The sequence below is a fragment of the Rhinopithecus roxellana genome, chromosome 5 (genome assembly GCF_007565055.1).
Source record: "Rhinopithecus roxellana isolate Shanxi Qingling chromosome 5, ASM756505v1, whole genome shotgun sequence".
Taxonomy (NCBI): Eukaryota; Metazoa; Chordata; class Mammalia; order Primates; family Cercopithecidae; genus Rhinopithecus; species Rhinopithecus roxellana.
The window spans coordinates 39181960-39197019 of record NC_044553.1 but is presented as its reverse complement, the minus strand read 5'-3'; the positions used below and the strand labels follow the sequence as shown (position 1 = coordinate 39197019).

Below are 15060 nucleotides of genomic sequence, written 5' to 3'. Positions count from 1 at the left end.
GTGAAACCCCGACTCTACAAAAAATACAAAAATGAGCTATGCATGGTGGCAGGCGCCTGTCCTAGCTACTTGGGCGGTTGAGGTGGGAGGACTGCTTGAACCCAGGAGGCAGAGGCTGCTGTGGGCTGAGATCAGCCACTGTACTCCAGCCTGGGTGACAGAGCGAGACTCTGTCTCAAAAAAACAAATGACAAAAAAGAATGACTCTTAAAAGCAACCAGGAGTCCGGGCACAGTGGCTCACGCCTGTAATCCCAGCACTTGGGAGGCAGAGGCAGGCAGATCACCTGAGGTCAGGAGTTTGAGACCAGCCTGGAGAACATGGTGAAACCCCATCTCTACTAAAAATACAAAATTAGCTGGGCATGGTGGTGCATGCCTGTAATCCCAGCTACTCAGGGGGCTGAGGCAGGGGAGAATCGCTTGAACCCAGGAGGCAGAGGTTGCAGTGAGCTGAGATCGCACCACTGCATTCCAGCCTGGGGAACAAGAGCGAAACTTCATCTCCAAAAAAAAAAAAAAAAAAAAAAAAGCAACTTGGAAAAAAAGCAACCAGGGAAAAGAGAGAAAGTATATACTGGAGAAGAAGAATAAGAATGATAGCTGATTTACCACCAGAAACAATGAAAATCAGAAGACAATAGAACATTTTTCAAGTACCAAAAGGAAAAAAAAAACTATCAACCCAAAAAGAAAATAAAGAAAAACCAAAATAAAAAACAAAACCTATCAACCCAGATGTATTAGTCCCAGTTCTCCACAGGGACAGAAATAATAGGTTATATGTATATATGAAAGGGAGCTCATTAGCTTATCAGGGAGAATTGGCTCACAGAATCACAAGGCGAAGAAGTCCCACATCAGGCCGTCTGCAAGCTGGGGAAGAAATAAGCCAGCAGTGGCTCAATACCAGTCCAAAAGCTTCAAAAGCAGGGAGGCCAACAGTGCAGCCTTCTATCTGCAGCAGAAGGCTGGAGAACCCCCGACAAACCACTGGTCTAAGTCTAAGAGTCCAAAGGCCAAAGAATCTGCAGTCTGATGTTCAAGGGCAGGAGGAACAGAAGAAAGCATCCAGCACGGGTGAAAAATGAAAGCCAAAAGACTCAGCAAGCCAGCCTTATCCCATCTTCTTCCGCCTGCTTTGTTCTAGCCTCAGTGGCAGCCAACTGGTTGGTGCCTACCCACACTGATGAGGGTGAGTCCTCCTCTCCCAGTCCACTGACTCAAAGATCAATCTCCTCTGGCAACACCCTGACAGACACACCCAAAAACAATACTTTACCAGCTATCTAGGCATCCTTCAATCCAATCAAGTTGACACCTAATACTAACCATCACACCAGAATTCTGTATCTAAGAGAAATAACCTTCAAAAATGAAGACCTTTTCAAAAAGACAAAAGCAGAAAGATGCCAGGCACCGTGGCTTATGCCTGTAATCCCAGCTACTTCTCAGGAAGCTGAGGTGGGATAATCACTTGCGTTCAAGAGCAGCCTGACCAACACAGTGAGACTCTGTCTCCATTTTTAAAAAGAAGGCTGGGCGCAATGGCTCACACCTGTAACCCCAGCACTTTGGGAGGCTGAGGCGGGCAGATCACCTGAAGTCAGGAGTTTGAGACCAGCCTGACCAACATGGAGAAACCCCCATCTCTACTAAAAATACAGAATTAGCTGGGTGTGGTGGCACATGCCTGTAACCCCAGCTGCTAGGGAGGCTGAAGCAGGAGAATCACTTGAACGTGGGAGGCAGAGGTTGCAGTGAGCCAAGATTGCGCCATTGCACTCCAGCCTGGGCAACAAGAGTGAAACTCCACGTCAAAAAACAAAAAAAGAAAAAAAAGTATTAAGAAAACTGGATAGAATCTAGAATCTGTCTCCAGCAGATTTTCACTTCAAGAAATGCTAAAAGAAGTCCTTTAGGATGAAAGAAAAATGTAACGAACCCCAGATCTACAGAGAGGAATAAAAAACTCAGAAAGGGTAAATATCTCGAAAATATAAAAAGCCTATTAAAAATATCTATCCACAGCCAGGAGCAGTGGCTCATGCCTGTAATCCCAGCACTTTGGGAGGCCAGGGCAGGCGGATCACCTGAGGTTGGGAGTTAGAGACCAGCCTGGCCAACATGCAGAAACCCCATCTCTATTAAAAACACAAAATTAGCCAAGCATGGTGGCACATGACTGTAATCTCAGCTACTCAGGAGGCTGAGGCAGGAGAATCGCTTGAACCAGGGAGTCGGAGGTTGCAGTGAGCCGAGATTGCGCCACTGCGCTCCAGCCTGGCGACAGACCAAGACTCTGTCTCAAAAAAAAAAAAAAAAAAAAAAAAAAAAAAACACTTAAAAATTAAAAATTATTGGGCTGGGCACGGTGGCTCACACCTGTAATGCCAGCACTTTGGGAGGCCGAGGCAGGTGGATTATGAGGCCAGGAGATCAAGACCATCCTGGCTAACACAGTGAAACTCCATCTCTACTAAAAATACAAAAAATGAACCAGGCATGGTGGTGGGCGCCTGTAGTCCCAGCTACTTGGGAGGCTGAGGCAGGAGAATGGCGTGAACCCGGGAGGCAGAGCTTGCAGTGAGCCAAGATCGCGCCACTGCACTCCAGCCCAGGTGACAGAGCAAGACTCCGTCTCAACCAAAAAAAAAATTATTTGTTCATATTATAAAGGAAGTCATAGCACTGAACATGAAAATAAAATGTTGAAATTTTTATTTTATTTATATCTTGAGACAGGGTCTTGCTCGCCCAGGCTGAAGTGCAGTGGCATGAACATGACTCATTGCAACCTCCGCCACCAGTGCTCAAGGTGGGTGGACCACCTCAGCCTTTTGAGTAGCTATGACCACGGTGCGAGCAGCCCTGCCTGGCTCAATTTTTTTATTATCTTGGTAGAGACAAGGTTTCACAATATTGCCTAAGCTAGTCTTGAACTCCTGGGCTCAAGCAAACGTCCCACCTGGGCTTCCCAAAGTGCTGAGATTACAGGCGTGAACCACCATGCCTGGTCAACCTTTTTTAATATTTGAATTTTAAAAGAATATAAGCAAGGTTTTATTGAGACTGTATTGTGTGTGAAGCATTGTGTTGGACATACACCCTTACACTAAATCCTCTCAATAGGCAAAATAAATATTATAATCTTTATTTTAGAGAATTTAAAAAATACATTCAAGATCACACATAAATGAGAGAGCCAGGATTTGAACCAGGTTTGTAAACCAAATTCCAAGATCTCTCACTGTACCTTTTTTTTATTGACTAGTATATATCTCCCTTCACTCCCCAACCCTTTGAGTAGAGTATATTTCCTATAGACAAAGACCTTCTGGCTGGGCGCAGCGGCTCATACCTGTAATCCTGGCACATTGGGAGGACAAGGTGGGCGGATCCCTTGACATCAGGAGTTTGAGACCAGCCTGGCCAACAGGGGGAAACCCTGTCTCTCTACTAAAAATACAAAAATTAAGGCCAGGGGTGGTGGCTCACATTTGTAATCCCAGCACTTTGGGAGGCCAAGGTGGGTGGATCCTTTGAGGTCAAGAGTTCAAGACCAGTCCGACCAACACGGTGAAACCCTGTCTCTACTAAAAATACAAAAAAATGAGCCGGGCAAGGTGGCGCCTGTAATCCCAGCCACTCGGGAGGCTGAGGCATGAGAACTGCCTGAACCCAGGAGGCAGAGACTGCAGTCAGCCGAGATTGCGCCACTGTATGCCAGCCTGGGTAACAGAGTGAGAGCCTGTCTCAAAAAAAAAAAAAAAAAAATTAGCTGGGCATGGTAGCACAGGCCTGTAGTCCCAGCTACTCCGCAGGCTGAGGCAGGAGAATTGTTTGAACCTGGGAAGCGCAGGTTGCAGTGAGCTGAGATTGCACCACTGTACTCCTTCATCCTGGGCAAGAGACTGAGACTCTGTCTCAAAAAAAAAAAAAAAAAAAATCCTTCTTCTGCATAACTAAAATTCAATCATCAAAATCAGGAAATTAATGCTGGTATAGTACTACCATCTAATAATCAGACCCCATTTAAGTTTCTGCAATAATCCCAATCATATACTTGGGACGTAAAGGACCCAGTCCAGAATCACGTTACACTGGGTACAATGCAATTATTAATGCAGTTTTTCGCTTCCGAGATTTAAAGGAATCATTTTATACAGTCCACAAAAATTTACTGAGCACTTAGCATGTGAAAGGCACTGTATGACAATACAGTAGAGAATAAGACAGACAAGGTTATTCTGCTTCCAAAGAGCTTGCAATCTAGTAAGGAGAGATCAACAAACAAGTTAGCTAATCAACAAATTCAGATTTGGCCTAGTAGCTGGGAAATGGCCCTCTGAGGAGCTGAAACCTGAGTAAGAAGCTACCAGCATTGCTAAGAGATGGGAGAAGGGCATTTCCAACAGAGGAAACAACAAATTGAACAACCTAAGGCGGGACAAAACTTGGAATTTTGGAGCAAAAGAAATGCCAGTGTAGCCACAGCATCTCCAGCAAAGGGCATAGGAAAGGAGGTAGCAATAAGATAGGAAGAACACAGGAGGCAGGATTCTGAATCTCATAACTAAGACCAAAGAAAAACTAGGAAACCACTTTAAGCAGGCAATCTACATTATTTCATTTACATTTTTGAAAGCAGATTCTTGTTACCGGGAGAAAGAATGTCTGAACAAGGTAGCTGAGTGAAAGCAAAGACCAGTTAAGAGCTATTTCAGTAAGCCAGGTGACATAATGAGGGCTGAGACTAGGGTGGTAGAAACAAAGATGTAAAACAGATCATTGAATAAATAGATTTAAGTGACATTCTGGAGTCCAAAAGAACTTGATGATGGATTAGCTATAGGGATAAGGGAAAAACAGGATTCAAGGATAACTCCTAGGTGCCAGTTACGGAAGAGGGAAAGACTGGAATAATATTATGGAAGAGAGTTCTATTTTGGACATGTGAGGTATATTTAGACAACTGCCTACTAGGTTACTAAGTGGTAATGTCTAGCAACGCAGTTGGATAATATGTCTGGAACTCAGGCAAGAAGTCTAAACTAGAAACATAAATATGAGAATGATTCACATATAGATGGCATTTAAAACAATGAGTTGAATGAGACCACCTAGGGAATGAATTTAGAAAAAGAGGGTGAAAAAAAAACCCAGGAGTTTTATCCTGTCTTAGGTATGCCAATACTTAGATGTAGGTAAAGGAGAGAAGCCTGTTTAAAAAAAAAAAAAAAAAAAGGCCAGGTGCAATGGCTCACACCTGTAATCCCAGCACTTTGGGAGGCCAAGGTCAGTGGATCACCTGAGGTCAGGAGTTCCAAGACCAGCTGGACCAACATGGTGAAACCCCATCTCTACTAAAACTACAAAAATTAGCCAGGTGTGGTGGTGTGCGCCTGTTATCCCAGCTACTGGGGAGGCTTAGAGGCAGGAGAATCACTTGAACCCAGCAGGTGGCAGTTGCAGTGAGCCGACACTGCGCCACTGCACTCCAGCCTGGATGACACCTAGACTCCGTCTCAGAAAAAAAAAAAAATACAGTATAACAAGGAGTAAAGTGAAGGAAAACAAAAACATATGTCTCATAAAATGAGAAGTTGATGAACAGGCAGAAAACAGTGGTCAACTACATTGAACGCTCCTACGAGAGCCTGTAAGACGAATTTAGTAAATAGAAACCACTGGTAACCTTGATTAGAGTAGTTTTAATGGTAAGAATGGAGGCCAATCTGTAGTAGGCTGAGAAGCAAAGGAAAGTAGAGAGAGCACAAAATGACAACTTTTGAAAACTGGTTTGGAGGAGAATCAGAGAAATGAGGCTGTAGCTAGAGAATAATGTGGAATGGGGAGAGGGCTTATAAAGAAGGAAGCCTCATTTAGAGCTGCTGTCCAATAGTGCTGTCTGCAATGATAGGGATGTTCTATATCTGCACTGTCCAATAAAGTAGCCATTAGCCAAATATGGCTACTGAACAACTGAAATATGGCTAGCATCACTGAGGAACTAAATTTTTAAAATTTTTCTTTTAACAGTCACACATTTCATTGCAGAAAGCACTACTGGTTAGTAGCTACTATACTGGACAGTACAGTTCTAAAGCACATCTGTATACTAACAAAGATGATCCAGAAAGGGAAAAATTCATGATGCAGGCAAGAACCAGGTAAGTCCTTAAGAAGTCAACAGGCAGCCGCGCGCGGTGGCTCAAGCCTGTAATCCCAGCACTTTGGGAGGCCGACACGGGCGGATCATGAGGTCAGGAGATCAAGACCATCCTGGCTAACCCGGTGAAACCCCGTCTCTACTAAAAATACAAAAAACTAGCCGGGCGAGGTGGCGGGCGCCTGTAGTCCCAGCTACTCCGGAGGCTGAGGCAGGAGAATGGCGTGAACCCGGGAGGCGGAGCTTGCAGTGAGCTGAGATCCGGCCACTGCACTCCAGCCCCTGCACTCCAGCCCCGGCAACAGAGCAAGACTCCGTCTCAAAAAAAAAAAAAAAAAAAGAAGTCAACAGGCTGACAGGGTGTGGTGGCTCACACCTGCAATCCCAGCACTTTGGGAGGCCAAGGTGGACAAATCACTTGAGGTCAGTAGTTCAAGACCAGCCTGGCCAACATAGAGACGAATCCTCATCTCTATTAAAAATACAAAAATTAGCCGGGCGTGGTGGTGGGCACCTGTAGTACCAACTACTCAAGAGGCTGAGGCAGAAGAATCACTTGAACCTGGGAGGTGGAGGCTGCAGCGAGCCGAGATCATGCCACTGCACTCCAACCTGGCCAACAGAGTGAGACTCCATCTCAAAAAACGATAAATACAGAAATAAGGAGAAATCAACAGACTGAGCAGAGTGGCTCATGCCTGTAAACCCAGCACTTTTTGAGGCCGAGGCAGGATGACTGCTTGAGTCCAGCCTGGGCAACAGAGGGAGACCCCATCTACACACACAAAAAAATTAAGATTAAAAAAAAGTCAAGAGAAGAAGTCCCGAGCACAAGTGGCGAAATCTACATGGGATACAACATGAATGAAGCAAGGCATGAAATTACAGTAACTGGTAGAGACAAAGACTCAAAATATGTGTTAAGACTGATTCGTATCTTAAGCATATAACTCAATTACAGAGGGCTATAAAATCCAAGCAGGAGGGGGGAGGGTAGGTAACTCATATCTACTAAGGACCTATTATGTGACAGGCATTTTCTAATTTTTTTTTTTTTTTGAGAAGGAGTCTCGCTCTGTTGCCGAGGCTACAGTGCAGTGACACGATCTCAGCTTGCTGCAAACTCCCCCTACTGGGTTCAAGCAATTCTCCTGCCTCAGCCTCCTGAGTAGCTGGGATTACAGGCACCCACCACTATGGCCAGCTCTTTTGTATTTTTAGTAGAGATGGGGTTTCACCATGCTGGCCAGGCTGGTCTTGAACTCCTGACCTTGTCATCTGCCCGCCTCGGCCTCCCAAAGTCCTGGGATTACAGGTGTGAGCCACGGTGCCCGGCCGTGACAGCCATTTTCTTTTTTCTTTTCTCAAGATGGAGTCTCGCTCTGTCGCCCAGGCTGGAGTGCAATGGTGCGATCTTGGCTCAAAGCAACCTCTACCTCCTGGGTTCAAGTGATTCTCCTCCCTCAGCCTTCAGAGTAGCTGGGAGTACAGGCATGCACCACCACACTTGGCTAATTTTTTGTATTTTTAGTAGGCATGGGTTTTCACCATGTTGGCCAGGCTAGTCTAGAACTCCTGACTTTGTGATCCGCCCACCTCGGCCTCCCAAAGTGCTGGGATTACAGGCGTGAGCCACCGCACCCAGCCATGACAGGCATTTTCTAAATGACAAATTATTTCTCTCTTCTCTAACTACAGTCTTGTAAATACCATTTTATAAACAAGAACAATGACGCTCTAAGAAAAGCAACTTCATGAAATTACACACACAGTAAACGCCGGGATTTGGACATAGGCCTGTGACTATAGGGTTAGAATTTTCCCATTGCATATGGTGGGAGGTTAAGGCCAGGCATGGTGGCTCACGCCTGTAATCCCTGCACTTTGGGAGGCCGAGACGGGTGGATCACCTGAGGTTAGGTTACTTTATCTACTTCAAACATGGTTGAAACCCCATCTCTACTAAACATAAAAAATTAGCTGGGCGTGGTGGCGCATGCCTATAATCCCAGCTACTTGGGAGGCTGAGGCATAAGAATCACTTGAACCCAGGAAGCGGAGGTTGCAGTGAGTGAAGATCAGGCCATTGCACTCCAGCCTGGGCAGTAACAGCAAAACTCCCTCTCAAAAAAAAAAAAAAAAAAAAAAGGTGGGAGGTTAAGAACCACTCTGTTTCTGCACCTGGAATTAACATAAACAGCAGATCAATCTGGAAGTTACCAACAAGTGCCAACAAGCCTAGAGATACTAGGCCAGAGGCAAAAACTATCCTGTCAATGCTTTCCACAGAATAACGAAGCAAATAATAGCCATTTTTAAAAAATACAAGTGAAAATACCTATTAAGATGGGAAGGAATGGACTTCCTTACAACTTAGGTTATCTACTTTATTGAATACAGATGTATCAATTAGAAAATCAGCACTGTTTTATAATACATACTAAAATAATATCTGAGCATATTAGAAAAACTAAGTCAACATACCCTCTCTCCAATTTGTACATTAGGAGAAAACAATGATTAAACTGAGTCTAACCCATTATTAAGTTACAACTTAGATTTTAGAGTGGGCAAAGATCATCTAGATCTGTGTTGTCCATGTAACCACCAACTACGTCCAACTATTTAAAGTAACTAAAATTAAATAAAAAATTCAATTCCTCAAGTGCACTACTTGCTCGTCAAGTATTCAACAGTCACACATGGCCAATGGCTACCTCACTGGATAGCAGAGAACACATCTATCATCATAGAAAGTTCAACTGGGCAGTGATTAGCTTCTACATTTTCCATTTGACTTTTTTCAGAAGGGTCAGTGGAAAGAGCAACTCAGAAGACTAACGAGCTGAACAACCATGTATGCATCATTTTAATTTTTATTTATTTACGTATTTTTTGAGACAGGGTCTCTTGCTGTTGCCCCGGCTGGAACGCAGTGGTGCGATCAGGGCTCACTGCAGCCTCAACCTCCTGGGCTCAAGCAATCCTCTCATCTCAGCCTCTAAAGTAGCTGGGACTACAGGCATGCACACCACAACTGGCTCATTTTATTTTGTAGAGACAGGGTCTCACTATACTGCCCAGGTGTATGCATCATTAAGCAGTGCTTCTTAAACTGAATGTGCACTGAATGACTTGAAAATCTTGTTAAAATGTAGGTTCTTCCCAGCATGGTAGAAGGCCAGGAGTTTGAGAACAGAATGGGCAACACAGCGAGACTCCACTCCTAAAAAAAAAAAAAAAAAAAAAAAAAAAAAAAAAAAAAGGCAGTGTATGATGGCACACACCTGTATTCCAGCTACTGAGGTGAGAGTATTACTTGAGTCCAGGAGTTCCAGGTGGCAGTGCGTTATGATCACACCACTACACTCTGATCCAAACTGGGCAACAGGGCAAGATTGTGCCTCTTATTTACAAAAAAAATGTAGATTCTAAGATTCTAATTCAGTAGGACTGAGATGAGGTCAAGATTCTAACTTCTAACAAGTTCGCAGGTGATGCTAATACTGTTGGTCCAGAAATCACACTTTCAGTACCAAGGTCTTAGATCTCTCCAGGCCTCAGTTTCCTTAACTGTCAAATGATGTACATGAATGAAGCAAGATAATGTCCATGACACCTCCAAAACAGTAATATTTTTAAAGTTTTATGATCGTACAGAATTAAATACATATAGATTTGTACTCTCTGCAGAGGCAGACTTTTCTGAGGTAAATGCTAGGATTCTAAAAACAAGTTTTATGATACCATTTTTTTTCTGTGAAAAAAATACCAAATTGGCCGGGCGCGGTGGCTCAAGCCTGTAATCCCAGCACTATGGGAGGCCGAGGCGAGCGGATCACAAGGTCAGGAGATCGAGACCATCCTGGCTAACACGGTGAAACCCTGTCTCTACTAAAAAATACAAAAAACTAGCCGGGCGAGGTGGCGGGCGCCTGTAGTCCCAGCTACTCGGGATGCTGAGGCAGGAGAATGGCGTGAACCCGGGAGGCGGAGTTTGCAGTGAGCTGAGATCTGGCCAGTGCACTCCAGCCTGGGTGACAGAGCGAGACTCCGTCTCAAAAAAAAAAAAAAAAAAAAAAAAAAACAAATTTAATGAAAATCAATTGGAAAATTTTATTTGCTATATAAACATTCAATCTCTGAACAAGTTTTTAGAAATGGACTTAGAAGACTGACATGTATAAAAGACAAAGCTTTTAGAACTCTATGGGCCGGGCGCAGTGGCTCACGCCTGTAATCCCAGCACTTTGGGAGGCCCAGGCAGGTGGATCAGGAGGTCAAGAGAGCGAGACCATCCTGGCCAACATAATGAAACCCCGTCTCTACTAAAAAAATAAAAATAAAATACAAAAATTAGCTGGGCATGGTGGTGTGTGCCTGAAGTCCCAGCTACTCAGGAGGCCGAAGCTGAAGAATCACTTGAATGTGGGAGGCAGAGGTTGCAGTGAGCCGAGATGGCACCACTGCGCTCCAGCCTGGCGGCAGAGTGAGACTCGTCTCAAAACAAAAAACAAACAAATAAAAAAAACCAACTCTATCAGACAGCCACACAGTATTTTCCAAATAGGCAGTTGATGGAGATGAAAAAAACCAGTGCTGGACTTGGCCCACATCACTGTCACCTTAAAAGCATCAGCTTCACATGAAAGCAACCCCTGGAAAATGCCATTAATTACAGTAACATTGGAGTTGCTTTCTTAAAGTCTCAGTCAAGGTTCTCAGCAATAAAAATGAGCAAAATTCCCATACCACAGGCAGGTTGTAGTGTAATGTAACAACCCACAAAACAGGCTGAAGGAACTAATGAAGGCAGCCAACAATGCCACACAGAATTTACTTCTGAGGCATCTTCTTTCCATTTTAACAGGGGACCTAGAGTAACACAAGGTTCAAATGGTTCAAAAGTAACAAGGAATTGGATAGCAGTGGTGAGAAGGCTCAGCATTTCATAAAACAGTACCTTGGAGATAGGAAGCAAGCTAAGATACCCAGTTTTTGTTTGTTTGTTTGTTTTTTGGAGTCTCGCCTCAGCCTCCCAAAGTGCTGGGATTACAAGCGTTAGCCACCGCCCTGGCTTCAGTTTGTTTTTAAACTCTGAATTATGCACTACAGCTAATTACCTATATTTGAAAACAATGCCGGAAATGTGTTAAACCTCTAAGTAATATGATGCTCTGAAAATTTTCAATACTTTATATTTGTATTTTTATGTTTACTAGAAAATTTTTTTTAAAGTTTGAATTAAGCTTTATTTAAAAATCCTCTAGATATAAAGCACGCAATACTCGTCCAAAATAGTTCCAAAAATTTAATTCACATTAACAATACATTTTACGGGCCGAGAGCAGGGGCTCACGCCTGAAATCCCAACACTTTGGAAGGCTGAAGCAGGCAGATTGATTGAGCCCAAGAGTTCAAGAACAGCCTGGGCAACATGGTGAAAACTCATCTCTACAAAAAATACAAAAACTAGCCAGGCATGGTCGCACACAGCTGTAGTCCCAGGGACTCAGGAGGCTGAGGCAGGAGATCACCTGAGCCCAGGAAGTAGAGGTTGCAGTGAACAGTGATTGTACCATTGCACTCCAGCCTGGGTGACAGAGCAAGACCCTGTCTCACAAAAACAACAACAACAAACACTTTACTGTCCACAAACTCCTCAAATCCCTTTGGAAAATTAAATGGTATACACAGAAAAACTAGAGGATGGGTGGGAAATTTTTCTTTTATTTTAAAAATTGAGACAGGGTTTGTTATGTTGCCCATATTGGTCTTGAACTCCTGGCCTCAAGCGATCCTTCCACCTCAGCGGAATCCTAAAGTGCTGGGATTACAGGTGTGAGCCACTGCACCCAGCCCCACTCTTAAACTGCCATTCTCAATCTTTTTCCCCCTCTCAATCTTATTTTAAGCCAACTTGCTAAACATTGCCTGTTTTAAAATCAGTCAAAAGATTTATCTTATTACCAAGTTTCAACTTAAAGTTTTAAATTTGGAAGTGTACATTCAGCTTATCTTAAAAAAAGAAAAAGAAAATAGTGCCTAACACCTATTTCAAATTGTCTTTATTAAAACAGAAAATTCACATAAATCACAAAGCACAACATATAATCATGTTTTAATAATTCCATGAGAGTGAAACATTCATATTCAGAGCCATATCTGATTAAATATTAAAGATAACTCACATAACCAATAAAAACATAAGGTCAATTTCTAATGACACCATAAAAGTACTATCTGTCCTTTATAAATAACTTGTAACAAATCTCTCTCAGCAGTAGCCAAAAACCTGCTAGTATCAAACATTTAATTTCAGCACCTGACCAGCAATTGGTTTTACCTTTCCTCTCAGCAAACGTTACACAATTCCACCTGTAGGGTATACGATATCCTTTTAAAATGCAATTTAAGAAGCCATTACTTTATAGAAACTGCTGTTCCTCTTCAGAAAAAAATGAGAGAGAATTTCAATGTGGACAGGAACATTTTAGCCTATCATTTAAAAAAAAAATACAATAAAAAAAAAAGCCACGTAGCAGTCCGTGGGCAGCATGAGTCATCATCCAACTCAAAACTTGCAGCAGCACTTGTAAGCTTCCTCCTACCCGACCCCATCCCCTTCAGCAAAGCACCCTGAGTCAGCAAACCTTACTATTTTGTCAGTTATGTTTCTCACGATGCTTTAAATGAATTTATGTAAAGCACTGCAACATTTTTAGTGCTAACATTTGTCTTTAGAATGTGTGCATTTTTTTAATCGCAAAATTAACTTACTTCAGATCACTCTTCTCTGGATTTTCTAATCACAAAGTAGCCAACGACTACTTCTAATGCTCTTTTGCAAATAACTGAATTCCAAAATATCCTCATATACGAAGTTTTTCCTAAAATATTCTCCGTTTTCCAGTGTTTTCTTCTGAACAGAAATACCTAGGTGATCAAATATGTTCTGCTCAAATCTGGCATATTTTTTAGATTAACTGTAATTACTGAATTCAGGACATCAATAAATAATTTGACAAGCTTAACAAGGCAATTCTTAATAAATGATGTAAAGACTTTACACTCCCTGGCACATAGCAAACACTTCATAAACATGTTTGAACAATTACTATCTAAAGACAAAGTTTCTTTCACCCAATTCAAAATTATTTTTTAAAAATTACAATCTGACATTTCTATGAAGAAATTCCTGATTTCAGGGCCAGGCCCTGTTTGGACCCTACATTCTTCTGGTCAGATCATTCTTTCCATCTCAGTTTTCCAGCGTCAAAGAGAGAGGACATGCCCAATTGAAACTGTAAGAGACAGGCTAGAAGAATCAGTCATCAGAAAATTACTCTGAAGCTGCTTGCTCTTCATTGTACGGCGTGTTAATTTTTCCCCTCGACAAATCGTCTGTATCCGTTAAAATAAAGTCATTACTGAGACTGCATCTTTAGCAATGAACATGAATTACGCCGTTAATACAAGTAGGCTTCTAATTCCAACTCACCAGTCCCTTTCACTGGACCTTTTCCAATGAACCAGCAAAAGAAAAAATAAAACAGGAAAGGAATCGAGAAGCTCCTGCTGCACAGAGCTCCCCCGTAACACCTGAACCGGTTGGGTCCTACACTCGTCAATAAACAAAAGGTTGCCAAAACACCTTTACTTTTCGACACAACTCACAAGGCGGACTAAAATGCACAGCAAAGCGACAAGGCCCTTTTTGGTGAACCGACAAAACAAGCTTTCATTTGGGCACTTTCACAGAACACCACTTAAGGTCCCGAAAGAAGCTAAGGCAAGACTGCAGGGCCGGGGGAGGAAATTAGGAATTTCGTCTCCGAGTTTTCAGTACCTCATTCATGGCTAGACTCAAAACTTGGGCGGACTTCAGGGCTCTGAGGCGAGCCGGGTGAGCGCTGCGCGCTACGCCACTGGAGACTTTGCCCGGCCGGAGTCAGCTGAGGCCGAGTCACCGGGTGGGACGGGGGAGGAGACACGGGAGCATTTCGAAGGGCAGAGTGCCAGGAAGGCGAGACTCCACGCCACCTCATGTTCCCCGGGCCGCCGCCCCTCGCTCGCCCGCCCTCCGGTCCGGCTGGGTTTCGAACCCGCGGAGCCGGGCGCAGGTGGCTGGGCGGCAGCCGGCGTGCGGGGCCAGGGAACGGGCGCAGCCCGGCAGGGCGACTGGCGAGGGGCGTGCCGGGTGGGAGGGGCCCACTGGCCGCCTCGCCGGCCCCACGCGGGGACCCCGGCCCGCCGCCCGCCGGCCCGCGCGGGGACGCGCCGGCCAGGCCCGAGAGGGCGGGCAGGCGGGCGAGCAGGGGGCGGGCGGCAGACCAAACAAAAGCGCCTTTGTTGAGCGGCAGCCGCCGGAGGGTCACACACAATGGAGGAGGGAGCCGGCTCCGCCGCCGCCGGGCCCGCCGCGGCGCCCTCCCGAGCCTCCCCGCCGGCGCACCCCGCACACGTACACACACACACTCACGGGACTTCTCCGACTCATCGAGAGAGTGCGGGGCCCGCGGACAGCCCCCAGTGTCGGCTCAGGTCTCCGGCTGTGCTGGCAGCAGCGGCGTCTCCGAGGCTCTCGCTTTGCCGCAGTCGCCGCCATGTAACCCCGACCCGCGAGAGAGGGCGAGGAAGAGGGGGCGGAGCCTCGCCGTGCCACGCCCCCTCACGTCACAGGCTCACTCCACGGGTTCTCCCGCCCCCGCCCTGCCCAGCGCGCCCGCACGCGCAGGAATTTCCAGCGCCCGTGACTAGGCTGCGCGCGCCGCGGGGGCGGTGGGAAAGGCACGCGGCTAGTCCTGCGTCTCAGGGGGCTTTGCCTGCGGGCGGGCGAGAACGAAGACAGTCGGGCCGTCTCTGCTCCACTACCTGCCCCGGCATTAA

At 45.0% G+C, this 15060-nt stretch overlaps 1 protein-coding gene across 3 annotated transcripts in view; it reads right to left on the bottom strand.

The window, feature by feature from the left end:
• Positions 1 to 14826, bottom strand: part of MAPK6 (mitogen-activated protein kinase 6) — a 46596-nt gene extending 31770 nt beyond the window's left edge. Inside the window, exon 1 of one of the 3 annotated variants that reach the window (XM_010361393.2) lies at positions 14654 to 14826. The gene's annotated coding sequence lies outside the window, so the exon portion shown is untranslated. Of the gene's footprint in view, positions 1 to 14020; positions 14149 to 14639 lie in introns of those variants that run through there. The other 2 variants (XM_030930310.1, XM_010361394.2) reach the window with 2 other exon arrangements.
• Between the last annotated feature and the right edge of the window lie 234 nt (positions 14827 to 15060).